The following is a 17,741-nucleotide window of genomic DNA, read 5'->3' as shown; positions in this document are numbered from 1 at the left end:
GAGAGAGAGAATCCTAAACAGGCTCCATGCTCTCAGCACAGAGCCCAATCTGAGGATAGAACTCACGAATTCAGGTGCCCCTGAAGCAATATTTTAAAATTTTATTATTTATGAAAATCCCCTGAGGTACCTATCAAAATGAATATTCCTGGGCTCAACCTTAGAAATCTTATTTTGGCAAATAGGGAGCATAAGAAACTTTTTTTTTTTTTTTGGTAAATGTTTGTTTATTTATTTTGAGAGAGACAGAGAGAATGAACAGGGGAGGAGCAGAGAGAGAGAGGGAGAGAGAATTCCAAGCAGGCTCCACACTGTCCGCACAGAGCCCCATGTGGGGTTCAAACTCCTGAACATTGACATTATGACCTGAGCCTAAACCAGGAGTCAGAAGTTTAACCAGTTGAACCACCCAGGTGTCCCAGGAAACTACCTTTTTAACCATCCTCTAGGGAGATTTGAGTATAAGTGGCCCAAGGACTACATTACGTGAAATAGTGTATAATATCCTGCTAAAAGGGTTGAAGAGTTAAATGAATGAAACATGATAACTAGCCTTAATTAGTTCAGGAAAGTCATTCAACTAGGCTCCACAACAGGCCCTGGGCTAATAGATATACTCTTCAAAATACCCACTGGTTAGGGGTGGTGGTGACAATTAAGCAAATGAACCACTTACAGAGTGTTAGTGATATGAGGCACAGGGAAAGGAGTGTCAGTAAGGCCATCAGGGAAAATACTTAGAGAAAATCACCTTGGTGTGGGGAGTAGACTGTGACCTAGGGCTCTCAGGCAATGAATGTAGCTTGGGTGGGGGAACCATAAACAACAAAAATTTGTGATGAGGCAAAGCATGACACATAGGATTGTTTACAGGAGATAATGTATGTGCTTAGCGCCCATCATAACCACTCAGGATATACTTGTCATTTATGTTTAATGGTGGACTAAGGCTATGAGAAATTGGAAAGAGAATCCCATGAAAGACATTGATTTGGGAGGGCCAGAGGCCTCTGAAGCTTTATATCAAATAGTGAACAAACACTTAGGGTGGATGCTACTGTCTGTAGCTCATTTTTATGAACTCAGTAATAAATTATTTGCGGGAGAGCCAGCAATTTTCCAGGACCTGGGCCTTGAGTAACTGGGAAGATGACATTTCAAGGAGATACCATAAAGAGTATCAAACATTGCAGAAAGGTCAAATGTGAATAAGAGCTTAAGTGTATCCAGCAGATATGGTTGTTAGCTATTCATGACATGATTCTGATGTAGGTGGTTAGGAATAGTTTGGGAATAGGGCGCCTGGGTGGCTTAGTCGGTTAAGCATCCGACTTTCGCTTAGGTCATGATCTTGCAGTTTGTGGGTTTGAGCCCCACATCGGGCTCTGTGCTGACTGCCGGCTCAGAGCCTGGAGCCTGTTTCAGTCTGTGACTCCCTCTCTCTCTGGCCCTCCCCTGCTCACGCTGTCTCCTCTCTCTTCTAGAAATAAATAAAACGTTAAAAAAAAAAAAAAGGAATAGTTTGGGAATGCTGATAAATATTCACACCCCTGCCTTCCAATTTGGGACTATTAAATTAGAATCTCTGGGGTATGTGCCTTAAGGATCTTGATTAAAAAAAATCTGGGAGATTATTTTGCACACTGGAGTTTGAGAACCAGTGAACTAGAGAAATGTATTTCAGTATGTAGTAGGAGCACAACTGAAAAGATTGAACCAGTATATAGGAGAGAGGAAGTGGAGATAAAGCAAGTGTAGATAAGATTTGTTATGAAAGCAAGACAGGAGATAGGAAGGTAATTAGATCAAGGGAGGATTTTGCTTCTACATTTTGTTTGAATTCACACAAACCATGGGGAGTCCTTAAGTATGTTATATTCTGATTTAAGAGTTCAGTAGATACTCTGGGATCATTTGCTTACTACCAAATAACTTTTATTTTTATTTGAGTTCTGAGACTGTATGTTATTATAAATTTGTCAATACAGTGATCTCACTTATCCAAAAGTTAAACATTCAGGAATCTTCAAATTTGAAGCACCTTCCCCAGAAAAAGGCTTAGTGAAAAGGACTTCTGAACTACTGGTGGCTAAGTGGATTGCTGAATATCACAGAGCTGGGATGTGAGAAGGGCAGAACTGCATTTTAAACTGTCATGTCACTCACTGTAATAAAAAGCCTTTAGGTTCTTACTGAGAGGTTGTTTAACATGTAATTTTTTTTAGTTAGTTTATGTATGTATGTATGTATGTAATCCCAACATATAGGCCCCAACATGGAATTTGAACTTCTGACCCCAAGATGAAGAATCACATGCACTTCCCACTGAACCAGCCAAGAACCCCTTAACACGTCATTCTTAAGCTTTTATCCCATGCTTCATATTTCTAGTACTAGCATAATTTTTATGCCAGATAGCATTAAACTCTTTAACTGTCTTCTATGCTAAATACCAAGTAATGACTATTATAGCAACCATGTTTGTCTGCAAAAAGACTGTCAGGGAGTTATGATAGATGCTTCACTTCTGCTTTCTAAATCTTGTGGAATTCCAACTTTTGGTTAACTCTAACCTGGGCAATTCAAAGAAGGAAATTCTGGGAAACCGGTTCCAGCTTAGCCAAGTTGCCATAGCACGATCACCCCATAACTTAAATTGCCAACTGTCTTCTTTACGTTGTATTTAGGAGTCATGGTTGTTCCACATATGTTATGAAGTTGTGCTTTGATAACAACAGAAGGGATGCCATGTGAATCCGAAGCCAGTCTCTACTATTGTTCCTATTTCTCCACTTACTCTTACTTTAAAGAGATAGCATCTATTGACTATGATCTGTATGAACTGTGGAAATTGTTTACCCACAGTTTAATTTTATTTTCTTAGAAACATGAAAGCTAGAGTAACATTATCATTCTCTTCAAGCAGATGAGAGAGCTGAGGTTAATGGATGTTGAGTAATTTGCCAAAATTATAACAACTTTCTATTAAAAAATATTACTCATAGTTTGTTAGACTAAGGAGTTTAGTCAAACCACTCTACTGTCAAGAGAAAAACTAGGACTTCATTATTAGTTTGAATAATGGTAAGAAGAATAGCCAGAGTTCAGGTAGGTGTCCATGTTTCTTTCTGTTTGGAGAGGATTCACTTGCATTCCTCGATGTAAATAGTCGAGAGGTTGACAGAAAGACCTACCAGAAGGTCACAGCTCACCAAAGCAGAGAGACTGGACAGAAAGAACTGATAGGAGGTAAATTATTTGTGTTGGTATTGGTAGGGGAGAGCCTCTTAGTTTCTAATCTACTTTGAATCCTTTGCATAGGGACAGAGAGGGAAGAGTACCTAGAAATATCTAGTTATCAGGAAAAAAAAAAAAGAATAAGGAAGGATGGAGTCTAATTTTCCTTTTAGAAAACATTACTCGTATATAAAGCAACTGCTCATAAGAATTACTCCATTCTTCATTTTCTAGCATAACCTGACGGTCCCTTTTTGTTGTGTGTTGATAGACTAGGGAGAATCTGGCAGAGTTTGTTTGTTCTCATGTGCCCTGTAAGCAGGTCTCCATGCAAACAAAGTGGGACATGGAGCCATGAACTTGGAATTCGAGAATGTGGGTAGAGTTACTAGTTTGAGGGAGAAAAAGGTAAATCATACCTGTCCAGTCTAGTTTATACAGGGGTTATACTTAAATATTAAGACAAGCTGATATAAACATCAAATATGTTATTCTTTGAAAATGAACAATATCTCCTGGGAGGGATACAGCTTGATTAATATACATTAAACACCAAAAATGGGTTTACTTTAGATTGGAATTGTTCATACGTTCACAGTAGCAATCATGATAAAATATTTTCCACTGTTTCTTTCCTCCCCTTTTATCTCACATAATAGTCCTGAGTGTTATAAACACTGGGAAATTTTCCTCATGTTTCTCACCTTCCATCATTCCCAGAAACATAACTACAAAATTAAGCTCTCCTTACAAGTGTTTGCAAATCATTTGTAGGGGATACATGGGAATTAAAGTTACAGTACTATTCTCTCCCACAGGCAGTTGTTAAATTTTAAGCAAGTGCTGTTACACTCTTAGCTTTAATTTATTATTTATTTATTTATATTGAAGTGTAGTTGACACACTGTTTTTCAGGTATGCAACAGTGATTTGACAAGTTTACATGCTATTCTTAAAATTTTTTTTTTAATTTTTAATGTTAATGTTTGAGAGAGAGAGAGAGAGAGAGGGTGGATGCGGAGCTGAGAGTGAGGCAGACACAGAATCTGAAACAGGCTTCAGGCTCTGAGCTGTCAGCACAGAGCGCAACATAGGGCCTGAACACCAAAACTGTGGGATCATGACCTGAGCCAAAGTTGGATGCTCAACTGACTGAGCCACCCGGGAGCCTGTACATGATAGTCTTTTAGCTAAATTTTAGAATGGTGTTAAAGGTAGCTAATAAGTAAACTCTATTTTAAAATGCAAAATGTATGCTACTTCTCTAACTGTAAAAGGTAATAGCATAACAGAACATTGTTTAAAGCAATTTTCAGTTATTTGGGCCGACATTTTGTGTCTTTTTCCTAGTGGCAATTTTTCTTGGTGGTATTTACTACTGAGATTAATGAGTTTGACTTTCACTAGCTTGAGAGCTAAGTAAATAAGTTCTTAATTTACTTGGGATGTGTTAGCACTCAGAGATTCTGGAATTTCTTTTTTAATCCAATGACATTAAAAAAACACTTAGGAATAATTATACAATGTATATTCAAGCTCAGAAGAATTGTTTTTCTACTATGAGATAGAATCCAATCAGAAAGAATTTTTAAAAGACCTTCTCCTAATGTGTTCGTATTGATGGAATTGAGATATGGTTCACACAAATCAATACATGAGAAGACAAGTTGTGTGTGATGACAGTAATTCTATCTGCAGGGTAACTGCCAAATGTCTGGCTACCAATGATTGTATTTCAGTTGGCTGGTCAGCACATGACAATTTGTCAGTAAGCCATTTTGCTTTCTCTGGCTTACAAAATAATACTTATTTTCCTCAAAATATACATTTTGTTTACTACATCAATATTATTATATATGTCATATATATATATATATATTAGATATCAAGACTAGAAAGGTTGAAAATATCCATCCTTAAATTTGACTTCCTTTTCTGACTTTTTAGAGAATGGGTGATCTCCAAAGCCACCTGCTGTCTGGTTTCCAATATTGTTTTATGGAGGAAGGTGCTTGTGGCCAGGGGTAAGACACTGATATGCTCTTGCAGCTACAGGGACATTTTTGCTTATCAAGGCTAAGGAAAACCAAGGGAAGTAGAGCAGCAAATTACATTAGGAATTTCTGTAAGGGGCTATCAAAGGAAGGGGTAGCGTACCATTCAGAGAATGCTGTAATTGGGTGGGACTTAGAGGTCCCTAATCTAGCCTCCATCCTGTGCAGGAAAGCCCACCTGGGCTTTTTCTCCCATCACTTACTCGTTTCTTGGATTGACAGTGTTAATTATCAGTCACTGAATCACATTTTACATAAATAAGAAATGATAACATCAGAGTACCAGAAAAACAACCCACAAGGAAGAAATATTTAGGATATTCAGTTCAAGGGTAACTAAACTTTACTATCATAGGATCCTGCTTAGTTTCTTACCTCTTTTAGCTCTGAAGTTATTATAAATGTACAATTTCTATTTTTAGAAACCAGGAATGCGATGAAGCCGAGATTCTCTTCAACAAGAGACTAGTGGTTCTTTAAAAAATGCCCATTGCTGGAGCGCCTGGGTGGCTCAGTTGGTTGAGCGTCCGACTTCGGCTCGGGTCATGATCTCACGATTCATGGGTTCGAGCCCCGTGTCAGGCTCTGTGCTGACTGCCAGCTCAGAGCCTGGAGCTGATTCAGATTCTGTGTCTCCCTCTCTCTCTAACCTTCCCCTGCTCACGCTGTCTCTCTCTCTCTCTCAGAAATAAATAAAAAACATTTAAAAAATTAAAACAAAAATGCCTATTGCAGTTTTAAGGTCTACAACTGATACCCACTATTCATTTAAATTACAAATTACATTTTTTATGATATATATGTCCATTTCTAGTTAGAAATATAAATCCAACTATAATGCTACATTAAATTTATTTTTACTTCTCTCATATTCCATTGTGACTGAATATTTCATAAAATTTTAAGTTACCAATTTTGTTATCAAGGCATAATTTGCATCAGTATTCCATATGTTTGGTTGTATATTAATCATGAGTATTTTCTTTTAATCGGAGAGATTTCTTCAGACCATTTCTCACTCCAGATTTAACTGCATTCTGTTTTGTTTACTTAGGAAAAACCTGTATTACTAACAGTAATTGAAAGATGTTAAGAAGTCACATATTCTGAGAGTTTTTAAATTATGTTATCTGGATGTCTCTAGGTGCCTTTGAAAAAAAATTGACCAGTGATGTGTTTAATCTGTGGTTTTTTTTGTTTTGTTGACCCCCTGAGTAGTAATTGTGGTTACAAGGCATTGAAGTTCATGAATAGTTTTACACTTTTTTTTTTTTTTTTTGGTTGGGAAAGGGGAGAGTGAAGTAACTTTATTATACGATTATCATGACGTTGGAAATGTATCTCTGTGTTGTAGAGGGCATTCTTTGCAAAACTTCATGATTGTAATTTTGGATCATTGAGGAAATGTTTGAAACCAGTTTGCACAGAAGAGTTTTACAATTTTAAAAATCTCAAAATCCTAGCCATGGGCGAAGATACTGGTTTTATCCCCATTTTTCAGAAATGAAAACTGATGTGGAACATGTTTAAAGTATGCTGTGCTGGGCCACAGTAATCAACAAAGGTGATCTATTTTAGTAGTTACTTTTCCTAATGAATACTTTAAATGAAATAAATTTCTGTGAATGGCCAAGTGAATCATGCAATAGATGTGGCATTTGTTCTGTCGTTTTTCAAGGTTCTCTTTAACTAGGGAGCATGCATGTTTATGAGGGAAAAATGCAAACTAGAGGAATTAATTTTCAGTTGATGAAAGTGTTGTTTTTATAGGTGGATTTCATTCTTTTAAAGTTTGAATTTTGTGGTTTAGGAATTGTTGAGCTAAGGGGGAGGCGGGGAAGGCCAGGAGAAATTTTAACCTAGTAGTACCTTGCCATGGCGTAGGAGGTTCTTTGCAAGGGCTTGTCAGCTATTCCTTCTGGAGTTGGTGAGTAGTAAGGATCAAGGTAAACAGAACATGTTGGACTGTTTGTTTAGCCAAGAATCATAAAATGGCTTCAATAGGCAACGTTGGCTGTCACTCACTCCTTGTTTTTTCTCCTGACTATATATTCTCAAATTTCATGGTTATATATACATGCTATCCACATTAGGGTTGGAGTCAATTCATTCTAAAATTTGATGTAAAACAATAATAGAAAACAAAATCACCCTATATTTAGCAAGGGGGATATTTGGTAAAGTTGATATGCTCTAGCACTGCTGTTTAATATAATGGTTGTTGTCATTTCTGCTATTTAACACTTGAAATGTGGCTCATGTGATGGAAGAAATGAATATTCAATTATGTTTAATTTTAGTTAATTCAAATTTAAATGGCCACATGTGGGTGACCACCACTGGACAGTGATGTGGGTAGCTCTAGAAGCGGCTACCAAATGTCCATGTGATAGTCACATTATCCTGAATATGTGACTCTTTCCTGAATATGTGAAGCGCTAGTTCGTTCTTAGGGCTCATTGACACCTATCTCATTGACAAATTTGAGCATTCTTTTTCCCCTCGTGTGGGCCCAGCTTGAATAGCTAGATCTCTATCTATAAAAGTCCTTGTTTCGCCAACATCTCCTAGTCGTCCTCTAGCTTTGCACTACTGGTGGCCAGTTTGCTTTCTCTGAGTCTTCCTGTAATTAGGACTGGATCCTGTTTCTTCCAATTTTGGCTTACAGTGACAACTAATGAGCATTCCTTCTGTCAGTTGTAGCCATTTACATTCAGTGATTTTCAATTCTTGGACATAGAAGTTCCTTTCAGTAATGTGCAGTGGACATCTTGGCTGTGCTCATTAGGGCTCCATAGCTAGTTTCTACAGCTGTCATAGATCCCTGCATGCCAAATCTGGTGATGAGGCTGTCGTTTTTCACTTTGTTGCTGCACAGCTGGATCATTGAGCAAGTTATTTCATCCTTATGCTCTAGTTTCCTTATAAAATGGAGATAATACTCTTATCTAGCTCATTTGGTTACTCGAGGAATAAATGAGTTAATACAAGAGAGGGGCTTTGAATGGTGCTTGGATATAGGATTGTTGTATAATCACCATTAGTAACAGTACTTCAGTGGTTTACATCAGATTCTCTGAATCAAACTATTTTCCTTTAGCTCTTCATTTTTATTATATGTCAGAATACTGCAAAAAGCATCCTTTTACTTTTTTCTGTAACTTAGCCTGAAAACTTTGTAGGGGAGGCTTAAGAATGTGACTATCACATAGTTAACTTTAAGAACTTGAAATTTTCATTCAACGCTCACTTTTCATCCAAAGTTCTCTAGTCTGTGACCTTGGGCCATTAAATATGCATTTACTTTTTCTCTCCTATCTCACATTACTGCCTAGTTTAAAAACAAATCCTGGGTCAATAGGAACTTCTTAGAAGGTAGTCTCAAAAACATCAATTATTAATTACATAGGTCCTTTTGAATTTTACTGCTACCTAAAAAGCTTTAGAATTTTTCCATGCAGAATGCTCTCCCCGAGCCCGAGATAGCTTTTCAGATAACTTTCAAGAGAATCCTATTACACTTATTCACTAGAATAATGTCTCTCAGGTTTGAAATAATTTTTTGATAATTGGTGTCTTTACTCAATACTAGGCAGAGTTTACGTGAGAATCCGATTTCCTGGAGAATAACCAAGCCAAGGACACTGTGCACTTATCTTCATTCAGAACCACTGACTTTATCTGTTGACTTTAGCTCTGGCTTCTGTTCTTCTAAACGTTCAAATTATATGTAAATATAAACATACGTGTATATATGCATGTGTATCATGGTAATTGCTTGTTGTTCTCAAGCATTCGTGCCCTGTAGAAGAGAAGAAAAAAGTGGAAAATCAAGATGAATAATCTTGGCAGCTATGTAGTAGAAATACATAATTTTGTTTACTGAGACAAATGACTAGTTTGTAAGTAGTGTTGTGAGAAATGGTTAGCCAACTAGCAGAAAACAAGACAAAACAAAACAAGAAATGATATTCCAAGATGAAAAAATAAAACATTTATGTGTAAAATATGAACTTGTAGTAATAGAAGAAAACCTGAGAAAATTTATCATCTTACATTTGAGCAGTGCTTCATAACCATAACTCCTAGTCTGGAGCCCATGGAAGGAAGAAAGATTACATTACAAAAATGGGTTACATTGGATTAAAATCTGTATCATAAAGATACAAAAATCAAATACATAGACTAGGAAAACTACTTGCAATTTATATCACAGGAATGTGCTAATATTGCTAAGAGTTTCTAGAAATCAAGAATAGGACAAAAATTAAACCTACAAAAAGGGCAGACATTTAATAAAAGATGATGATGAAATGGTTCTTGTATATTAGGAATGATGTCTTCATCTTAACCCTAATGTTCATCAGAATCCTATAGAAATTCAAATTAAAGCAATATTGATAGAATTTCTTTAGTCTCTTGAATTAATGAACATCTGTAAGCTTGGTAAAACCACCCTACTGGTATAGTCACAAGTAGCAAAGTAACACTCTCATGTGTTGCTTGTGAGAATGTAAACAGTACATCTCCTATGTTGAACATTTTTGCCAAATCTATAAATATTAAACTTCTATGCACATTTTAACCCAGACATTTTTTTCTCCCATGAATTTATTACTGGTTCTATGGTTGAATATTCATGAAATAAAATTTGTACAAAAATTATACTGTTGGGAGCCTGGCTGGCTCATTCAGTAGGGCTTGTGACTCTTTGTCTCAGAGTCATGAGTTTGAGCTCCACATTGGGGGTAGAGTTTACTTAACACACACACACACACACACACACACACACACACACACACACACAAAATCATTACAAATTTTATACTGTAGTATTATTATAATAGCAGAAACAACTTAAATTTCTATAGTACTTGATGGTTAAATGAATAAGGGAGGTCCATACAATGGAAAGCTCTCCAATTCTAATATTGGAGAAGAAGGAGAAGGAGGAGAAGGAGAAGGAGAAAGAAGTTTCCTATACAAAAATATGAAAGACCGCCAAGCTATAATGTTAAGTTAAAGAATCAGGGCATTGTGGGAGCTCTTTTCTTTCTCTCTCTCAGCCATTATGACAGCTGCTCTTGGTTGGGGCTATCCTGTACCCAAGGCAGGGAGATGGTGGCTGCAAAGAAGAAAAAGTCAGTTGAGTCCATCAACTCTAGGCTCCAACTCGTTAAGAAAAGTGGAAAGTATGTGTTGGGGTACAAGCAGACTCTGCAAATGGTCAGCCATGGTAAAGCAAAACTAGTCACCCTCACTAACAACTGCCCAGCCTTCAGGAAATCTGAAATAAAATAGTCCACTAAGTTGGCCCAAACTGGTGTCACTATGTGGGAATAATATTGAATTGGGCACAGCATGTGGAAAACACTATAATCCACACACTGGCCCTCATTGATCTAGGTGATTCTGATATCATTAGAATCATGTCAGAACAAACTGGTTAAAAGTAAATCATGCAAAATTTTTTAATAAAACTGGCCAGACCTTCTTAAAAAAAAAAAAAGAATTAAGTTGCTGTATGGTATGTGAAGTAAATAGCATAATGCAAAACTACAGTCCAATAAAAATATGTCTGTCTATATTCATATATATATAAACCTCTGGAAGAATGCATATTATTGGAAGTGTCATATGAAAACTGGATGTATGAACATAGGGATTAGAAAGAACCTTTTTACTGTATTACTTTGTGCATGTTTTTGGTTTATGAATAGCATAGATATATTACCTATTCAAAAATCCATATAAATTGAATAAAACAATGTTAATTAGGGGAAGTATCCCTTTGAGAAACTCAAAATAAATGATATTTATATTGCATGTTTCAAACCATCTGTAACAATATTAATTTCATTTATTATTTTGGCACAATGGATCTTTGAGCCTCTGAAGCTCATTGTTTCAAATTTTGTATTTGGTTATATTTCGTTAAGTTACAAAGTCATAATTCCTCACTGGAATAGTCCCGAAATTTGTATCATTTTTATTTCAGCCAATAGCAAAATAAGACTCAGGGAGATTACATTTGCATAATGCCAGAAAGCATGACTGTGGGAGAAATGGACTAAATTTTCTATTTTCTAACTCTCAGCCCATATTCCTTCAATGATGATGAATTCTATTACATTGCACTATCATTCCTTATATGTTCTATTTTAGTTTTAAAAGCTTCTATTTTATTATTTTGTAAAAGCCTTGAGCTGCCTCTTCAAGGACAAAATGTTAGCAAAATGGAACATGAGAATTATGAACTAAAAATATTAATATCTATTTTTCTTTTAATTTATTATTAGTCTGTTAAGATTGTCCTTTGCTACAAAGGGAATTCATTTTCCAGAATGAGAATACTTTAAAATATACTTTGTGGAATATTCTACAAAGTTATGTAAAGAGATTTCTATTATCAAGAAATTTTATAATTTAAAGAGGAATCGAGTTCTTAATACAATAATTGTCTGAAATGAGAATTTGAACTTTCTTTTCTGAAGTCTAAAAATTATCTTAATGGGAAACTAATTAGTATTTTAGCCTAAAAATGAAAAACAACTAACTACATTTTGCTCTTTAAAGTGTTTTTTTCCCCCACTTCCAACATCTTTTATTTTCTGCTCTTACATCTTGGATACCAGATGCTTTAGCTTGTCATCTGTATTTGTTCATCCTCGCCTCTCTTGAGGCAATTAATCCTGGTTTCTTTCACTCCAGTACCACTTTCAACAATCCACCTCTCTTCAAACAAGATTGTTAAATAAATCTTTCTAAAGCATCACTTTCTGGTATCACTTCCAAGCCCAAAGAAGCTCCAGTATCTCACAATATGTTCAAGAGAGATAAAATACCTCAGAGTCATATCTTGGTTCCAAATATATTTATTGAGCATCTAGCCATGTTGCAAGGTGTACAGAGACTTACTTGCTCTTTTCCCTATATTACTCTTTCTGGAGGCCAGATTTTTAATTCATTTTCAAGTTCAGGCTCTCATAGGTAAGCAAGGACAAGTACCCTTCCTCCAGATGCCACCGTCTCCTTATTTGTGAAATTGGGATGATAAAGTATACTTATATTGTTATTAGGACTGTTGTTAGGACTGAATGAAGTTGATACCTGTGAGAGGCTTTAGAAATGTGTTTGGTGTATAGTAATCCCTCTACAAATATTCGCTATTTTTATTCCCTTCTTTCTTGCAGAGTCAGGGTTGTGTTTTGACTTCTCCCCTAGGTATATCCGTTTCTTGTGCTTAAGATTCTATTCCTCCTCCTCTCTACTTAGTCAAATGCTGTCCTTCCTTCAGATCACAGTTTAAGTGGCTTCTTTCTGATACCGATATCTCTGTGCACTTCAGCCAGACACCTAATAGCACCTGACTGCAAATTTCACTTAGCTCTTAACCAAATACTACTCAGGAGTAGAGATCATGTTTTAATTATTTGATTCCATCAATGCCTAGGTGTTTGGGCTTCTTTCACAAAGAGACAGAATCAATAAACGACAAATTTCTTACATGTTATATATATACATCTTCCGGACCCAACGTGAAAAAAGAATTATGGCTTTTTGTCCTTTCATCATATTGGCAATCCACATGTCCTTCCATTTTTACATGATACTCATTGGATGTTCCTTGAATATAAGATTCCTGTCACTGGGATTTGTGAATGGGCTTCAGAAGGACAGCAAAGCCTCTGAAATGTTAGAATTTGGGTATGTGAATATGTTTATTTTCTCCTAGCTAAGTGGTAGGCCCATAAAAAATACTGGGAACCATTCTTAATGATTTATTGTTTTTATCCATATTTGGTAAGTAGGAACCAAATTAATAATATTCAAATTGATCAATAATGTTATATAAGTATGTCCTATCATTTGCTTAAACTTCCATGTTTTCAATGCAAGATCTACTGCATTTTAAGAATTAAGTATATGAGATTATTATGACTTTATATTCACTGTTTTTTACTAGATGAAGACGTAAAGAATAATTCTTTCTTTCCCCCACAATTGACCAAATGAAATTAATGCTTATAAAAAATGAATGGTGGAAAGTGTGCCTGCCTAGCTCAGTTGGTAGAGCATCTGACTCTTGATCTTGGGGTCATGAGTTCAAGCCCCATGTTGGATGTAGAGGCTACTTAAAATTTAAAAAAATATTTTAAAAAATGAAAAATAGTGGTTCGTAAACTTCCAGGAAGATGAAGTGAGGAGCTTGGCAAAACTCCTCAGCCAAACAAGTTATATGAAAATTATAAAATATTGTTACTTAAAGTCTATGGAAATTGGGGAGCTTGGCCGGCTCAGTCAGAAGAGCATGTGACTCTTGATCTTAGGGTTGTGAATTCACGCCCCATGTTGGGTGTAGAGATTACTTAAAAAATAAACTAAAAAATAGTTATGGAAATTAACTATAAGGGAATACAACCAGACATATCCATTCAAGAATATCTATTATGTTTTTAAAAGAACAGCAAGAGACTGTGGCATTTGAGCCATGGCTAGCTCCATTACCCTTCCACCATGCAGCTCCCTGTTCTGGAGACCCTACTATAGGCTTACATAGCCAAAAGCTGAAAGACTCCTTTTCCACCACATTTCAGTCTAGGATTACGGTTTTACCTTGAGAGCCCTCTTAAGATTAGTGGTTGCAAGGTTATTATTTTTCCAGTCACTTTATTTACAATTTGTCTGTGTCTTTAGCCTATTATACATTCTAACAGTCTCCCTTTACAATTATTGTTTTGCTTTCCACCTGTTTCATTTCTTCTTTATATCTTTAATATTCATTATATAATCTATACAATACTCTCTCCTACCATTTGTACAATTATTATATCCACATATTCTATACACTTCAAGCTACATTGTTACTATTTTTTTGCTTTAAGAAGAAATTTCTACTCCTGATTGAAAGCATAAGTATTCCTATTTATTTATAATTACTGTGAGACATGTTAAAATCTTGGATTTGTCTATTTCTTCGAGTTTTGTAATTTTCCTTTAAATATCTTGATGCTACAAAAAGCAGAGATTTTAGTAATTTTTACATTTCCTTTGTATTGACTCATTAAATTTTCCTCTTTATATTAGAGCGTTTGTTTAAAAAATATTTTAATGTTTATTTTTGAGAGAGAAAAGAGGGAGAGAGAGACGAAGTGCAAGTAGGGGAGGGGCAAAGAGACAGGGAGACACAGAATCTGAAGCAGGCTCCAGGCTCTTAGCTGTCAGCACAAAGCCTGATGTAGGGTTCAAACCGACAAACTGTGAGATCATGACCTGAACCGAAGTTGGAGGCTTAACCGACTGAGCACCACTAGGGTTTTGTTTTAAAATATACTTCTTTAATGTAACTTTAACTTAGTGGTGTTTCGTGTGTGTTTTTGTGTTTTTGTGTTTTTTGTTTTTTTTTGAGAAAGTTGTCTTTTTCCATCCCTTTATTTTCAACTTTTCTATGTCCTCTTACTTGAGGTAGGACTATTATAAATAGAATATATTTTTTGAAGAGTGCCCCAATCTTTATATTTTAAATGCATTTTTAAAAAGAATTTTAAATGCTTTTTATTTATTTCTGAGAGAGACCACATGAGCAGAGGAGGGTCAGAGAGAGAGGGAGACACAGAATCTGAAACAGGCTCCAGGCTCTGAACTGACAGCACAGAGCCTGCCGCAGGGCTCAAACCCAGGAACCGCAGGGCTCAAACTCACGAACCGTGAGATCATGACCTGAGGCCAAAGTCGGACGCTTAACTGGCTGAGCTACCCACGCACCCCTTAAATGCATTTTAAATGAAATATTGGTCTGTTTACATTTTATGTAATTAATGTTTATAAGATTTTATTTTACCCCACAGACAACATGAGTTATTAAAATATTTTTGAAGTTAAAATAACATGATAGGGATTTTACTATAGGAGAATTAGATTATATCCTTGCTTAAGGCAAGGGGTGAGGTCAGAAAAATTAGTTAGAAAATTATCAAAATGAACACGTTTGAGATATTGATTTCTTGTAAAATCAGTGAGGCTGGGGTGGGGGTGGGAATGAACAGAATTGATGCACAGAGAGGACAGTTGTAATTTTTCCCTTTTTTCCAGTTTTATTGAGATATAACTGACATATAACACTGTATAATAAAGTGTACAACATAATGACTTGATATTGTAAAAAGCTTACTATCGCAACTGAACTTCCATCATTTCATAGAGATACAGAAATATTTTTTTCCTTGTTATGAGAACTCTTAGAATATCCTCTCTTAACTTTCAAATATACTATATGCAGTATTAACTATAATATCAAGTTGTATGTTACATCTCCAATACTTATTTATCTTATGAGTGAAGTTTGAATCTTTTGACTACCTTTATCCAATTGCCCATCCCCGACCCCCACTTCTGGTAACCACAAATCTGATGTCTTTCCCATGTGTATTTTTTTTTATGTATTTTTTCTTTTATTTATTTTTGAGAGAGAGAGAGCACAGGTTGGGAAGGGGCAGGGAGAGAGAGGAATNCTTAGAATATCCTCTCTTAACTTTCAAATATACTATATGCAGTATTAACTATAATATCAAGTTGTATGTTACATCTCCAGTACTTACTTATGAGTGAAGTTTGAATCTTTTGACTACCTTTATCCAATTGCCCATCCCCGACCCCCACTTCTGGTAACCACAAATCTGATGTCTTTCCCATGTGTATTTTTTTTTATGTATTTTTTCTTTTATTTATTTTTGAGAGAGAGAGAGCACAGGTTGGGAAGGGGCAGGGAGAGAGAGGAATAGAGGATCTGAAGCAGGCTGTGAGCTGACAATAATGAGCCCAATGTGGGGCTTGAACTCATGAACCGCAAGATTACAACCTTAGCTGATGTTGGATGCTCAATTGACTGAGCCACCCATAAGGCCCTGGTTTTTTATTTTTTAATTTTTATTTGTAGATTCCACATATAAATGAGATCATATAGTAGTTGACTTTCTCTGACTTATTTTACTTATAATGTCCTAAGTTTCATCCATGTTTTTGCAAATGACAGAATTTTCTTCTTTTTTATGACCAAATGATATTCTATAGTATATGTAAATGTTTTATTTGAGGAGAAAAAAAAAGGCAAGCTATTATTTCCCATAAAAAGGTTATACTTAGTTGATGGACAACTTAAAGAAATTTGCATAGCAAGAGAAACCTATGAAAAATAAAGGGAAGGAATCTGAGAGATTACAGGAGAACCTCGATAGTTTACATTCTGAAACTCTTCCTTTTGGACTAGGAGGTTAACTTTCCCAAATGCTTTAGAACCTTCTTATTAAAATGTGGTTCTAAAACCAGTGGCATTAGATTCACCTAGGAGCTTTATCAGATTCTACATTTAAAAAATTGCAAAGTGACTTTTCTACACATTAAAGTTAAACACTGTATAGAATAGTAGCTCTCAGTCTTGCCCACTTATTAGTATCACCTGTGGAGCCTTTAGACACTATATCGTACAGGCTATATCCCAGACCAAAGCCAAGTCTGTAGGTCTGAGACTCAGAAATTAGTATGTTGAAAGCTCCTCCAGTGGTTCTCTTTTGTAGCCAGGGTCGAGATTCAGTGCTACAAGGTCACAGAAAAGAACAAGGACTGAATTAGGTAATTCAGAGCAAGGATGACTGGGGAGGATTTCAGAGGCCAGATGCTAGTCTTTGTTCTGCTATTGATAGATAATTATTTATTCTCTGTAAAATCTGTTTCCTTTTTATATTTTTTTACCTTGTATTTGGCAAATACTTATTAAGGGCATGCTTTGTGCCAGACACCATGCGAGGAGTTGCATTAATAGTCTCCAGATCCCTCTAGTTCCTAAATCGTCTGATTTTACTGTCTATGATTTATAGATTAGGAAATCATTGGTAACATATAATAGACTGGTGGTAATCTGTACAGGGTCACTGTGCCAGTGGGCGGTAAAAAAGTGTGCTGGTTGTAACTGAGGGATTGAACGTGCAGTATTGATCAGAAGCATCTATTGTATCAAAAATGGAAAAGCGATCCAGTTGGTTTGTAGAAATGAAACTGTATAAGCCAATGAATTTATTAGAGTATAAGATGAGGAGAGTTTGAGAAAAGAAATAGGGGGGAAAAGTAGATGACAGAGTTACAGATTTTTTTTTTTTTCATTTTAGCCATCAGAGAAGTGAGAGGAACTAGATCAAGGCATCTCAAACATGAACGTACCCAGGAGTCACCTGGGAGAAATTGTTCAAATAAAGATCCTGAGTCAGTAGGTCTGGGGGTGGAGAAGGGCCTGAAAGTTTGCTTTTCAAATAAGCTTCTAGGTGATGAAATGCTTCCAGTATGGAGACCACACGTACAGCAGCAAGGGTCAGAAGCTCTCCTTCAGGGTACAAGCAGAGCCAGGATCTTGCTAAAAGCTAATCTGCTCATTCCTGTTTCTTAGTCTTTACTAACTAC

At 36.0% G+C, this 17,741-nt stretch overlaps 1 protein-coding gene and 1 pseudogene across 2 annotated transcripts in view; both read left to right on the top strand.

The window, feature by feature from the left end:
- LRFN5 (leucine rich repeat and fibronectin type III domain containing 5) overlaps window positions 1-17,741 on the top strand; it is a 250,529-nt gene that overhangs the window by 59,546 nt on the left and 173,242 nt on the right. The window lies entirely within an intron of this gene.
- Window positions 10,410-10,741, top strand: LOC144216796 (large ribosomal subunit protein eL30 pseudogene; annotated as a pseudogene).

Source organism: Crocuta crocuta, unplaced genomic scaffold, assembly GCF_008692635.1.
Source record: "Crocuta crocuta isolate KB4526 unplaced genomic scaffold, BGI_CrCroc_1.0 scaffold449, whole genome shotgun sequence".
In the NCBI taxonomy this organism is placed as follows: domain Eukaryota; kingdom Metazoa; phylum Chordata; class Mammalia; order Carnivora; family Hyaenidae; genus Crocuta; species Crocuta crocuta.
This window is presented reverse-complemented; position numbering and strand designations above follow the sequence as displayed.